Raw genomic sequence first — 13,911 nt, 5'->3', positions numbered from 1 at the left:
TACTTTGAGATTGATCTGAAGTTCAATGCAGATTTAAAATCATAAATAGATTACTGATACTGTTTTTGAAACCAAATCATTGCATAACTACAGGAAACACTGCATCTAACAATGGTTTGGGGAAAAAACCATGACAGCGTCATGTTGCTCAGAGACGCAAATTGGAATGATATTTGTTGGCGAAATACAGCAAAAACAGTCAATATTGTGTCTAAAACGTAAGTGTTTTAATATTAAATTGTTGTTTATTGAACTGCTGTATAAAATCAATATCACATTTGTAATCATGCTGCTTTTTGGTGGAAAAAAACCTCAGTCGTCGCTTGATACTAATTAACTATATGACATGATATAAATATATAAATTTCTGCCCCCATATCTTGAAATTTGTGATCATTCTAAATGCATTTTAGTAAACTGAATCATGCAGTGAAAGAACGCGCACTGGTCTAACCTACTAGCCTTTAGCTAAATTACATTGTAGCTCTCTCGTGAGTCATGGATGTTAGCAAGACAAATGAACTATAATTGCCTTTTGTCTTTTGGATAATTAGCTGTAAATTCGAGGCACAGGTAGCTTAGTCTTCATCACCACTCACCTCCACAGCAAGACAAACAACTGGAAAGCAAGGGAGGCTCTGTCTGTCAGTGATGTGCATGTGCTGATCAACGTGTGCTGCACTGCTGTGCTGGGGAGAAAGTCTCAACATTTCCCCACCCGACCTGATATTTTGACTTTTTATTCAACAGGGAAAGCTGTGCGCAAACAGAAACACACACACACACTTGGGTTCTCGAAGTTGGAAATTTAATTCTCTACTGCTCTCTGATAAATAATTTTGTGATTCATTAAAAAAGCAATTAGATATATTTTTGGAGATAAATACCATCCCTGAGACCTCACCTTCCATAATTTGGGAATCTTTTAAAGCATATGCTCGGGGTCAAGTCATTTCATATTCAGCTTGTGTAAATAGACAAAGAAGGAAGAAGCTAGAAGAATTATCTCTCTTATGCAGTTATTGCTGAAGGCTAAACATGCATTTTTTTAGCATGGTGACAAGCCAAGTAAACTTCTTGCACTTCAGTTAAAGGAAAAGTCAGCTCAAAATTTAATTTCTAAGATTCGGTCCTCCGATGGTAATTTGATTACTGACCCTGTTATCATTACTAAACATTTTAACGATTATTACTCTTTGCTATACAAGTCAGAACCCCCCACAGATAATGTTATCAACCCATCAGGCTGAAAAGTTATTGCTGAAGGCTAAACATGCATTTTTTTAGCATGGTGACAAGCCAAGTAAACTTCTTGCACTTCAGTTAAAGGAAAAGTCAGCTCAAAATTTAATTTCTAAGATTCGGTCCTCCGATGGCAATTTGATTACTGACCCTGTTAGTATTACTAAACATTTTAAAAGATTATTACTCTTTGCTATACAAGTCAGAACCCCCCACAGATAGGTCCCTTATGGAAAGTTTTTTTGAACCATTGAGCATACCTACAATAACGGCCGCAATGAGAGAAGAGCTAGAATTACCTTTTTCCACAGAGGTGACAGTGCAAGCAATTGAGAGTATGCAGAATGGCAAGACCCCTGTTGAATTTTTTCTCAAAGAGGTTTTCTCAAACACTTAAAACGCCGCTCCTAAACATGTTATTGGACTCCCTTAATAATGGCTGGCTGCCTCCAACCCCCGTCAGTCTTGTATTTCTTTGATTTAGAAAAAAGTCAAAGACCCACACGAATGTTGTTCACACAGGCCAATCAGTCTTTTGAACGTAGATGTAAAGATACTGGCTAAAATGCTTGCAAAGGGTCTTGAATTCAGTTTACTGACAATCATACATAGAACATGTTATTGGACTCCCTTAATAATGGCTGTCTGCCTCCAAAGGAGGGTCAGTCTTGTATTTCTTTGATTTTGAAAAAAGACAAAGACCCACACGAATGTGGTTCGTACAGGCCAATCAGTCTTTTGAACGTAGATGTAAAGATACTGGCTAAAATGCTTGCAAAGTGTCTTGAAGTCAGTTTTACTGACAATCATACATAGCGACCAAACTGGTTTTTATTAAAAACAGATTACTGTCTCATAATATTAGAAGGGCATTTAATATAATGTATTCCTCTAATTCTCACCCTTCAGAGACTCTTCTACTTGGAGCAGAGAAAGCCTTTGATCGGGTGGAGTGGGATTACCTTTTCTATGTGCTACAGAAACTCGGTTTTCGCAATAATTTGATGCACTTTGATCCACGAGTTGTGCATTTTTGTAAGGACCGGTATTTATAAATATATTCAAGTACATTAACGTTACGTTAGTTGGCTCAAGCCATACCAGTAAAGCTTGTGTTATTTACCAAATATATTTATGTTCTTAAAATGTAACATTTAACAAATCAGATTATACAGTATAAATAAATATTTAAAAGTTTAATGTTTGTATTATGGGATCAAACTATGTACCATATTTCACATGATGCCTATTAAGTTAAATAACTGATTTGCGCCATGTGCTTTAAATAGAATTTTCCTGGTGTTTTGGCAAATATTACAACCTGACTAACTTCTCAATCTGTTTCTTTTCAGGATAAAAGTGAAGAAGCTGGAAGTTTAGTTTGGTGTTTTGATGTCCAATTATTAATTTTAATACGCATTCATTGTATAGAGATCCTGGATTGCTGGCCTGCTTTAAAATGGAGTCACAGGTAAAAATATTTTTTTCTGAGCACACTTGAAAACATGTTTTATATTTAAAGGGATAGTTCACCCAAAAATACAAATTCTGTAATTAATTCCTCACCCTCATGTTCCAAACCCGTAAAACCGTCGTTCATCTTCAGAACACAGATATTTTTGATGAAATCCGAGAGCTTTCTAACCCTGCATAGACGCCAACGTAACTGAAATGTTGCCAGGCACAGAAATGTAGTAAGGACATCGGTAAAATACTGCTCGGAGCCTTGTTTACAAGCAGAGGAATGCACATGCATGCGTCGTGGTACTCTCCATAATGGCGGAGGACAGTGACTTGGAGAAGACTGTAGAATAAGTTCGTGATTTTTGTTTTCTTTGAACACAAAAAGTATTCTCGTAGCTTAAAATTACGGTTGAACCACTGATGTCACATGGACATCTGGGCCTGGGAATATTTCCGTTAAGTTGCTGTCTATGGAGGGTCAGAAAACTTTCTGATTTTATCAAAAATATCTTAATTTGTGTTCCGAAGATGAACGAAGATCTTACTGGTTTGGAACGACGTGAGGGTGAGTAATTAATGACAGGATTTTTGGGTGAACTATCCCTTTAAAGTAATAGTTTGCCCAGAAATGAACATTTGCCATTAATTTACTCTCTCTAGCCATGCAAGAAGTAGCTGATGTTCTTTCTTCAGTAGAACAAAAGATAATTTTTAGCTGAACTCATGGTCCTTGGTGATTCATAAAATGCAGCTCAACGGATGCCGTCACTTTGCGAGTCAAAAAACATAAACAAGCAACACAAAATTAATACCCGTGGTGGCACAGAAATCTTGAGCTCCAGACTCCTGGTCGTAGTGTTATAATGTGTTGTCTGTTGACTTGAACTTTATGAATCACCAAGGACCACGAGTTCAGTTAAAAATCATCTTTTAGTTCTACTAAAGAAAGAAAGTAGCCTACATCTTGGTTGGCCAAAGGATGAGAAAACTGACAGCAAATGTTAATTTTTGGTTATTTTTCAGTGTGTCAGGTTTATACTTGTAGTTGTAGTTGACAGTCGAAGTTCACTTTTTTTTTAAAACAGTACACTGTACATATACCTTGGCTTAATCGCTTATTCATTTGTGCAGATCTGCTCCGAGTTTCTCAAAATTATGAACGTCAACCTGAAGAACCAGAAATAAAGTTGATCCCACAGAAAAAGTGTCTGAAGTACTGAGTCAGCTTTTCAGGATATGTGACACTTCAGGTCAGTGGTTACACTTCTTAATGGCTGATAAAGCAACTACAGTTGATTTTGAGTGATTTCGGTTGTATTGTCATACACACAGACGTTTTAGGGTGATGCACAGTATTGTGTGGCAGTGTGGATTAGATTCCATGTTAATGGAAGTACAGGGCACACGACCAATCTAAAATATTCCCTGATCTTCGCTTGATCAGATTCTTGAAGTACGCTTAGATAAAAAGGGTGTGTTGTCTACGCTATACAGGCTGATCTCCTCCATCTCCACTTCCTCTCTCTCTTTTATTAAACAATGATGGGCCTCACATTTGATGACGAGACTTGGAACCAGATCCTGTCCCGTGTTCATACCTCCTCTATTTGTGCACGTCATAGTCTTATCTAATTAAAATTTATTCACTGAATTTACTGGACAAAAGTGAGGTTGGCAAAAATCAAGCCTGGTATCGATCCTCTCTGTCAACCTAAGCATTAAGATGTTATTATGATCGTGACCTGAATCTGGTTCGGAGTGTGTGATTATGTGTGGATACTTGCGTATGTATATGTATATACTTTAAAGCTGTAAGGTTTTGCTTGTGGAGGTATATGCACACATTTGATAAATGTTCGAAATGTCTAAACTTTAATGCTCCAACATATTTTCTATACTCGAGACATTAGACTTGACGTTCTTTGTTTTACAATATGTATCGAGTTTTTTTAAATTTTTTAAATTTTAGTTTGTTTAATTATACTTTTTTTTTCTCTCGCTGGGGGGAAAAATATTTTTTCACGATTCTCCTGTATCTGTATCCTGTTATTATTGTAAAAGTTCAATAAACAGATTTAAAATAAATAAATTAATAAAATAATACTTATGCTTATTTATTGTTATTGGACTGAGAGTATTTAACAAAATATTGAACGCACTTTTTTATTTGTCTGAATGATCATCTACAGACCTCTCCATAGCTTTATCTCAAGAAGCATTAGGGCAGTTGGACATTAGACTGTAGAGCGACAGTACACCAGCACGCAAACAACACGACTCACCTGTCACTGTTGTAGACTCGTAAACCTCTTTACTGTAGTTCCAGCCGTTCACACAGGACTCGACCTCGACCTCACTGACATTGACCTCCACATTTGGGGTGTAGTCCCACAAGGGTATAACACCACGCAGCCACAACAAGCACTGCTCATTGACACTATCCCGGCTGAGCCCAGCCCACAGAGCTCATCACAGACGGACTGTGACACATCAGAACAGCTCCAAGACTCAGCACCCAAGGACGACTTTCTGGAAAACAGCCAGGGAAGCCAGGACAACATAACAACAGAGCCACAGCCCATCTCACCAGACACATTATCCCTCTCTCCAGCATCTCCACTTCTAAGCTTTTCACAGAAAATGGAGGAACTGGTTTATGCTGGGATCAAACTCTCCCAATCTTTTGCTGCAAGCCCTTAGATATCAACTAAAAAACCACCAAAGCCTGTGGGCCCAGCTCCTGTGAGAGCTCTCCGGCCGCTGTCACAACGCCAGAGCCCCCACTCACCAGACACATTATTCCTCTCTCCAACATCTCCACTTCTAAGCTTTTCACAGAAAATGGAGGAACTGGTTTATGCTGGGATCAAACTCTCCCAATCTTTTGCTGCAAGCCCTTAGATATCAACTAAAAAACCACCAAAGCCTGTGGGCCCAGCTCCTGTGAGAGCTCTCCGGCCGCTGTCACAACGCCAGAGCCCAAACCCTTCATCTGCTGTAGGTGAACCAAAAACAACTGATAACAGCTCTCAGTGATGTGTGTCGGGTCCCCGCTATAATAGCAGCAACATTTACAAATGTTTACAGAACAAGCAGGAACCCAGTGTGCCTGTAGTTTTCTCTATTTCTGTTTTATCATGTGATAGAAAGTCTAAGGCCTTCTCAAGCTGTACCAAGCTGCATCAAACTAATATTGCTGTTGAGACAAAATGCTCTAGATTTAATCATCAGTAGAGGTCTAAACATTTCATCCATTGTTATTAAAGACGTAGCACTATCTGATCACTTCTGTATTTTCTTTGATATATTGATCTCTGCTACCACTGAATCTAGATCTGTCTCTGTCAGAAAGAGATGCATTAACGAAAACACTAGTGTGCTATTTATGGAGGCTATATATATATAACAGCAAGCATCTCTGCAGACTCTGTTGATCTTCTCCTTGATTCTTTTAACTCAAAAGTTAAGAATGTTATTGATGACATTGCTCCTGTGAAAGTCAGTAAGAAGACTGGCAGACAGAAATCAGCTTGGAGAAAATCAACAGCAGTTCAGAGTATGAAAAGACAATGCAGAAAAGCTGAGTGGATGTGGCAGAAGATGAAACTTGAAATTCACTTTAGCGTCTATAAAGACAGACTTCGTGCTTTCAATAAATGATATTCGCTTACATTCTGATTCTGGCAAAATATCAGTGCTGGTACTACTAGATCTCAGTGCTGCGTTTGGAAAACTGGGTCGGGCTTTCTGGCATGGTAATTAAATGGTTCAGGTCATACTTAGAAGGGAGAGGTTATTATGTGAGTATAGGAGAGCATAAGTCTAAGTGGACGTCCATGACATGCGGAGTCCCACAAGGCTCAATTCTTGCACCGCTCTTGTTTAGCCTGCATATGCTCCCACTATGTCAAATAATAAGAACCAAATTGCCTATCACAGCTGTGCTGATGAAACCCAGATTTACCTAGCCTTATCTCCAAATGACTACAGCCCCGCTGACTCCCTCTGCCAATGCATTGATGAAATTAACAGTTGGATGTGCCAAAACTTTCTTCAGTTAAACAAGGAGAAAACAAGTCATTGCATTTGGAAACAAAGATGAAGTTCTCAAGGTGAATGCATACCTTGACTCTAGGGGTCTAACAACTAAAAATCAAGTCAGGAATCTTGGTGTGATTCTGGAGACAGACCTTAGTTTCAGTAGTCATGTCAAAGCTGTAACTAAATCAGCATACTATCATCTCAAAAACATTGCAAGAATTAGATGTTTTGTTTCCAGTCAAGACTTGGAGAAACTTGTTCATGCCTTTATCACCAGCAGGGTGGACTATTGTAATGGTCTCCTCACCGGCCTTCACAAGAAGAGCATTAGACCGTTGCAGCTCATCCAGAACGCTGCTGCCAGGATTCTGACCAGAACCAGAAGATGAGCATATCACAGCAGTCCTCAGGTCCTTACACTGGCTTCCAGTTAAATTTAGGATTGATTTTAAAGTACTTTTATTTGTTTATAAATCACTCAATGGCCTAGGACCTAAATACATTGCAGATATGTTCACTAAACATAAACCTAACAGACCACTCAGATCATTAGGATCGAGTCAGTTAGAAATACCAAGGGTTCACACAAAACAAGGGGAATCTGCTTTTAGTTATTATGCCGCCCGCAGCTGGAATCAGCTTCCAGAAGAGATCAGATGTGCTAAAACATTAGTCACATTTAAATGCAGACTCAAAACTCATCTGTTTAGCTGTGCATTTACTGAATGAGCACTGTGCAATGTCCGAACTGATCGCAGTATATTTTATGTATAATCATTTTCTATTCTAACTGTTTTAAATTAATTTTAAACAAATACATTTTTCAATAATTTTCAAAGTTTTTAATTTCCTTGTTTTATTGTTGTGATTCTTTTCTTTTATATAAAGCACTTTGAATTTGCATGGAAAACCCCTCACAGTTTCCATTTTTTATCTGTTCCCAGAAAATCAGTGATATCATCGTAGTCCCTCATTTTTTTAACCAAACCATCAAGTTTCTCCACTGTTTGCATTGACCTCTTGCGTTTATCATTCAGTTTTGCACATGCTTGTAACATACCAATTTGGAATATCATGTTTATGATAGACTTTGACCAGGTTCACCTCAGTGGCTGTTTAAAGTTCACATGCTGACCAAGGGATCCTTTATCAAACATTACATCAGTTACTGATCTTTGAATCGTAAGAGATTGAAGAAATGAGCAACTCCCGAGGACCTTTGTAATTTATGAGAGGAAAACAATCCAAGTGTTCGTGTGGCTGGAGATCAATTTAAGCATGACATGACAAATTCAACTGTAATCTGGTAACTTACTGAACAGAACTGTCTCTCCTGCCACGGTTATGAATGTGAGACAGCAGTGACGCTCAGAAGTACTCAACTCTCAGTGTTTAAAGTTTTGATAGAACTGGAAATGTGTGTGCATGGGCTAGGGAAATTTATCATTTCCATTTTTAAAAATGTTTTGATTTTAATATCTTCTCCAGTATGTATTTAGACAAATAAATGAAAATACAGCCCTTACTGCTTAAAAGTGACGCTAAGATGTCTTTCATCATTCATTCTTCATGAGACATTCTGTCCTCGTGTGCTGATGATGATCAAACAGTGTAGACACATGTAGACTGATTACTAGTACAAGGCAGCAGACTGTATCAGAGCATCCGGTTTCTAATATACATGCGTTCTGTCTAATATCCTGACATTCCAGCTCCCTTCTGTCCTCCAGCACCAGACACACTCACACACCATCAATACAAATATGAGTAGTGCCACAAGAACTGTATTTAGACTGATTATTTCAAACAAAGAAAGGAAGAAAACTAACATTACAACCTACCAAAAAACACCATATAGAGCAGATACACAGCAGTCATATAAAAGCAGAGACGGATGTGAAACAGAGCAGATGAACACAACAGAAAGCCTCAGGTAACGTATCGCGGCTCTTCTGGGGGATCGGCATTAGTTTAAGTGTGAGAAGCACAAAACATTTGACACGAGAGAGCAGATCTGCAGTCATTCAGTCTCTGTCATGCTTTCAATCAGGTCCTCACTGGACCAGCGGTGAAATCGGAGCATTAGAGACGCTGGATTCACTCAAACGCCAGCGCTTTAATGGTGTTACTGTGAGGTTTGGCACATCATCATCACTACACAAGCATGTGACTGTAGTGACTCCCGTATGGACAAAAAACACAGTAAGCATTCAAAGAGGAATTGCAAAGCCAGCTAACATCTGCACGTCATCAATCATGGCTTTCTGCCACTCTGAGATCGCCAGGGAACATTATTCCACTTGTTTGCTCCCGTCTGACTTCTGGTCCAGCCGGCTTTTACTGCTCTTCACCATATAAATAAAGTACGTGAGCGTCTCCTTCTCATTGACTGGAATATTGCGGAAGTGACGGCTCACGGTCTGGAGAAGAAGAAGAAAGATCATTAAAAACAAAAACACTGAATTCATTGATTTTACTAAAACGGATGAATGCTGCGTCATGATTGGCTGACTGATGAACTTTCTAGAAGCTCCACGTCCATCACGAGACGATTCAATCTGATGAAATGATTTTCCTGAAATCACCATTAATATGTAGGGATTAGGGAAGCATATTCTCTAAACACAGACAGACCAAGCGTTTCTCCACAATATTAACCTGCTAGTTAATAGCAGTTGATGGAGAACTAGTTCCCGCTGAACCTGAAGAGTGTGTTTTATGCAAGATGCTTTAAGTCACAAGCGCAGGGTTTGATGTCCATAACTTACGTTACACAGTCATATTCTATATTCTGCACATGTGAGCAGATGCAGCCGCAATACAACAGAGACAGACGCTTGCTTTTGATTAAAATATGCACTTGGAGGAAAGATTTGCTGTTGGACATCAAGTTCATGCAAGAAAAAAACTTGAGATTCACAGGAAACATAAATTATAGTAAGTGTCGTATAAATTTTATAGTATTTGAAAGAAGAGGTGACTTTTGAACTTCTAATTAAGATTGGTCCCCAAAGGAGGATAATCACAGGACTTCTCATCAGTACCTCTGCGAGCTGGGCTTTGTTGAGTCCAGGTCTGGTCTGGATCTTGTAGTGCCTCTTGTACCGTCTCAGTGTGTTGACCTGAAGCTGGAACAGATCCACCTGCCGGAGAGAGCAGATCTAGCATCAGTCTCACTCATTATTACTGCCAGCTCTGAACATCTGCTGGATACTAGGGCTGCATGATAAATCACGATCAACAGTAAATCTCACATAAATCAACCTGTCAAGTGCAATTATGATATCGCAAAGACTGAGTGTGTGTGTGTGTGTGTGTGTGAGTGAGTGAGAGTGAGCGAGCGTGTGCGTGAGCGTGTGCGTGTGAGAGTGTGAGTGAGAGTGTGAGTGTGTGAGTGTGTGAGAGTGAGAGAGTGAGAGAGTGAGAGAGTGAGTGTGCGTGTGAGAGTGTGAGTGTGTGAGAGTGAGAGAGTGAGTGTGCGTGTGTGTGTGTGAGAGTGACAGAGTGAGTGTGCGTGTGAGTGTGTGAGTGAGTGTGAGAGTGTGAGTGTGTGAGAGTGAGAGAGTGAGTGTGCGAGAGTGAGAGAGTGAGTGTGCGTGTGAGAGTGTGTGAGTGAGTGTGAGAGTGTGAGAGTGTGAGAGTGAGTGTGTGAGAGTGTGAGTGTGTGAGTGAGTGTGAGAGTGTGAGTGTGTGAGAGTGAGAGAGTGAGTGTGCGAGAGTGAGAGAGTGAGTGTGCGTGTGAGAGTGTGTGAGTGAGTGTGAGAGTGTGAGAGTGTGAGAGAGTGTGCGAGTGAATGCGTGCGTGTGTGTGAGTGTGTGTGTGTGTACGCGTTTTTGTGACAAATGAGGACATAAATGTGTATAATGACAAAGGTATGACAGGTATTACAAGGAGAATGTGACTTTTCAGGACATTACCCCATGTCCCCACTTTTCAAAACGCTTATAAATCACACAGAATGGAGTGTATTGAAAGTCGTGGCCTAATGGTTAGAGCGTCGGACTCGTAACCCAAAGGTTGTGGGTTTGAGTCTCGTACTGGCGGGGATTGTAGGTGGGGGGAGTGAATATACAGCGCTCTCTCCCTTCAATACCACGACTGAGGGGCCCTTAAGCAAGACACCGAACCCCCAACTGCTCCCCGGGCGCCGCAACATAAATGGCTGCCCACTGCTCCGGGTGTGTGTTCACGGTGTGTGTGTTTTCACTGCTGTGTGTGTGCACTTTGGATGGGGTAAATGCAGAGCACTAATTCCGAGTATGGGTCACCATATTTGGCCACATGTCACTTCACTTTTCAACTTTATTCCGTTGAAGTTTATTTCACTTCGGAACATTCATTCATGGATTTGTGCTACTGTCTTCACACACAGACAGTAAAATTTAAATTCAAATTATTATTTAAAATTATCTCAGTTTTTATTATTCTTTTAAAATGAGACATCTGCTATTATTTTAATCTCCAATCTGTTATTTATCGGTTCAGATAGATTTTTAATGCTTTGATTACTAGCAGAAGACACTAACCAGTTTTAAACTCCAGTTGCGCAGATGGGGCACGTTGTAACGCTGCGTTACAGTGTGCTATTCTACATTAATTCTACATAATTTTAATGAGAAACAACGAGAAACAGGTGAATAATGACTGACAGTCAATGTTTAATGTTTAGAAATGATTATTTCAAGACATGTAAAGCATTTTTGCTCGTTTATGTGGGCCGTCCCAAGCATGGTTGCAATGTGTTCATTGTAAAACTCCAAAATCAGATTATTTTTAATTCTTAAAAAAATATATATTATTTTATTAACAAAATATTTTAATTTGTCTTGTATATTTTTTTTCATTCGATCAGATAAGATTTTAAGCTGTCATATGGTCAAGTTACAACCTACGGGGGGGTGTTCCACCTACGGGGCATGTTGTCACATTTCACTTCCATTTTTTGAGGGTAAATAAAGAAAAATATATACACTGTAATTATGAAACAAAGCAACATATTTGTACTTTACAATGTGCTATTCTATGACATTAGCGATGTAATTTACACTATTTTAATTAATTTTAATGAGAAACAACGAGAAACAGGTGAATAATGACTGACAGTCAATGTTTAATGTTTAGAAATGATTATTTCAAGACATGTAAAGCATTTTTGCTCGTTTATGTGGGCCGTCCCAAGCATGGTTGCAATGTGTTCATTGTAAAACTCCAAAATCAGATTATTTTTAATTCTTAAAAAAATATATATTATTTTATTAACAAAATATTTTAATTTGTCTTGTATATTTTTTTTCATTCGATCAGATAAGATTTTAAGCTGTCATATGGTCAAGTTACAACCTACGGGGGGTGTTCCACCTACGGGGCATGTTGTCACATTTCACTTCCATTTTTTGAGGGTAAATAAAGAAAAATATATACACTGTAATTATGAAACAAAGCAACATATTTGTACTAGACAACTGTAAAATAATATATAAAAAATATATATTCTGAACCCCATGTGGATTTACACAAACTGAGAAAGTCAAAAAGTGTTACTTTGTGCCCCGCTCTCCCCTACCTCTGTAAATAAATACAATATAAATTCACGTCTTGCGCACTTTAATGCCCTTTGAATGTGACGTGTACGTTCCCTTGGAACTGGAATCATGGTGGAATTTCATGTGAAGTCCACTTCGCAGGGCACTTACGGTCGAATAAGACCACGCGTGAATGCTGCCTGAACAAGAGACCTCCTTACTGAAGGGAAAGTGTTCACTGGTGTCACTATCTCACGAACGCGCCGGCGGATCTCCACCAAATTTGGGGGATCCTTCAGATCGAGGAGCCCTCTCGAACGCCACCCTCCGCGTGTCGGTAGCCCCCGGGATCGCTAGATCGGTCGGCGCCGGACCGAGAATTTAACCCCCCGTAACTCCCGAACCCCCGGGGCTATCCACGCGGGGGTGGTCTCATTCGAAAGAGGGCCTCGAGACGTACACTCGATTCACGTTCGAGAGGGTTCCTCCAGCTGAAGGGATCCCCCGAATTTGGTGCGGATTTGCCACTCCGTTACGGAGATATGGCTGTTCAAAGTTTCAATGGTTTTCCATTGACTTAAGCTTTAAAGCGTTTCCTCCAGGTCGCCAGTAGCAAACAATGGAGCGCGCTCTGCTGGACAAACTAACTAATTACACCATTTCAAGCATTTTATCTACATTATATGTTCTGTAAAAAAAAAATTCATATTGGCGGCATATTCGCCGATACCGATATATCGGCGACAGGCTCATATTGGACGATAATATCGGCTAAACGATATATCGGTCAGGCTCTACTACAAACACTAATTGATAAATATGCACATCAAAACAAAAGTCAAATTTTCACCTGTTTTATTGATTTCAAGAAAGCATTCGACTCAATCTGGCATGATGGACAACCCTCTACAGTGCGAGTAAATCACTCACATATGCAACTAAATCTTCACTCTGGGCGACTAAATGATGTCTAATATTAGCCACTGGCTAATAAATTCTCAGATTTTACTCGCTAGTGTGTGAGTTTGAGGCTAAGTATAAGTTGAGCACAGATATATTCACTCGCCGAACACTCTGCCTGAGCGCTTCAGAGTTTCTCTCTCCACCAAGCGATCTGTGCTATTCTTCAGTTCATCTCAATGGATGCGCAGCGCACCTGTATTTGACATACCGTAAACTCCAGTGTGAAGGCACTCGCCGGCGCTTTGTCTCACACACAGAGAGAGAGAGAGAGAGAGAGAGAGAATTGATGTGCTACATGTAAATTATATTCTTTGTTGTATTTTCCTGTCAAAATAACAGCGCTCCTTTGGAGTTCTTCAGCTTTTAAGAAATGCCGCTTTCTCCGGTAGTGGGTGGGACTAATGTGCAAACGGCAATCTCATTGGCTGGTGCTCACTTATTATCGTCCCTGTTTTGATTTCAGCAAATTGGTTTGAGCGAACGCACACAACCTTATTAATATTTATGAATCCAGCAGCTCATTAATCCTTAGTGTATTTGATGATGTTCTTATTTGTAGAGATTATATTATATATATATATATATATAAATATATAAATAAATCAGTCTGGTGAGTAAACTAAAAAAAATTTACTAGCCAATGGCGATTCAATTGCCAAGGTGTCCGTAGAGGGTTGA

At 39.5% G+C, this 13,911-nt stretch overlaps 1 long non-coding RNA gene across 1 annotated transcript; it reads right to left on the bottom strand.

Moving 5' to 3' along the window:
* Nucleotides 1–8,511: 8,511 nt before the first annotated feature.
* Nucleotides 8,512–9,921, bottom strand: LOC107570438 (uncharacterized). Its single transcript, XR_001607034.1, has 2 exons — nt 9,792–9,921; nt 8,512–9,167 (listed from the first exon to the last, which is right to left on the bottom strand). It is a non-coding gene; the product is annotated as an uncharacterized lncRNA (long non-coding RNA).
* Nucleotides 9,922–13,911: the final 3,990 nt, after the last annotated feature.

The sequence above is a fragment of the Sinocyclocheilus grahami genome, unplaced genomic scaffold (genome assembly GCF_001515645.1).
Source record: "Sinocyclocheilus grahami isolate Dianchi unplaced genomic scaffold, SAMN03320097.WGS_v1.1 scaffold1458.1, whole genome shotgun sequence".
Classification (NCBI taxonomy): Eukaryota; Metazoa; Chordata; class Actinopteri; order Cypriniformes; family Cyprinidae; genus Sinocyclocheilus; species Sinocyclocheilus grahami.
The sequence above is the reverse complement of the archived record's forward strand: the minus strand, read 5'-3'. Positions and strand labels throughout refer to the sequence as shown.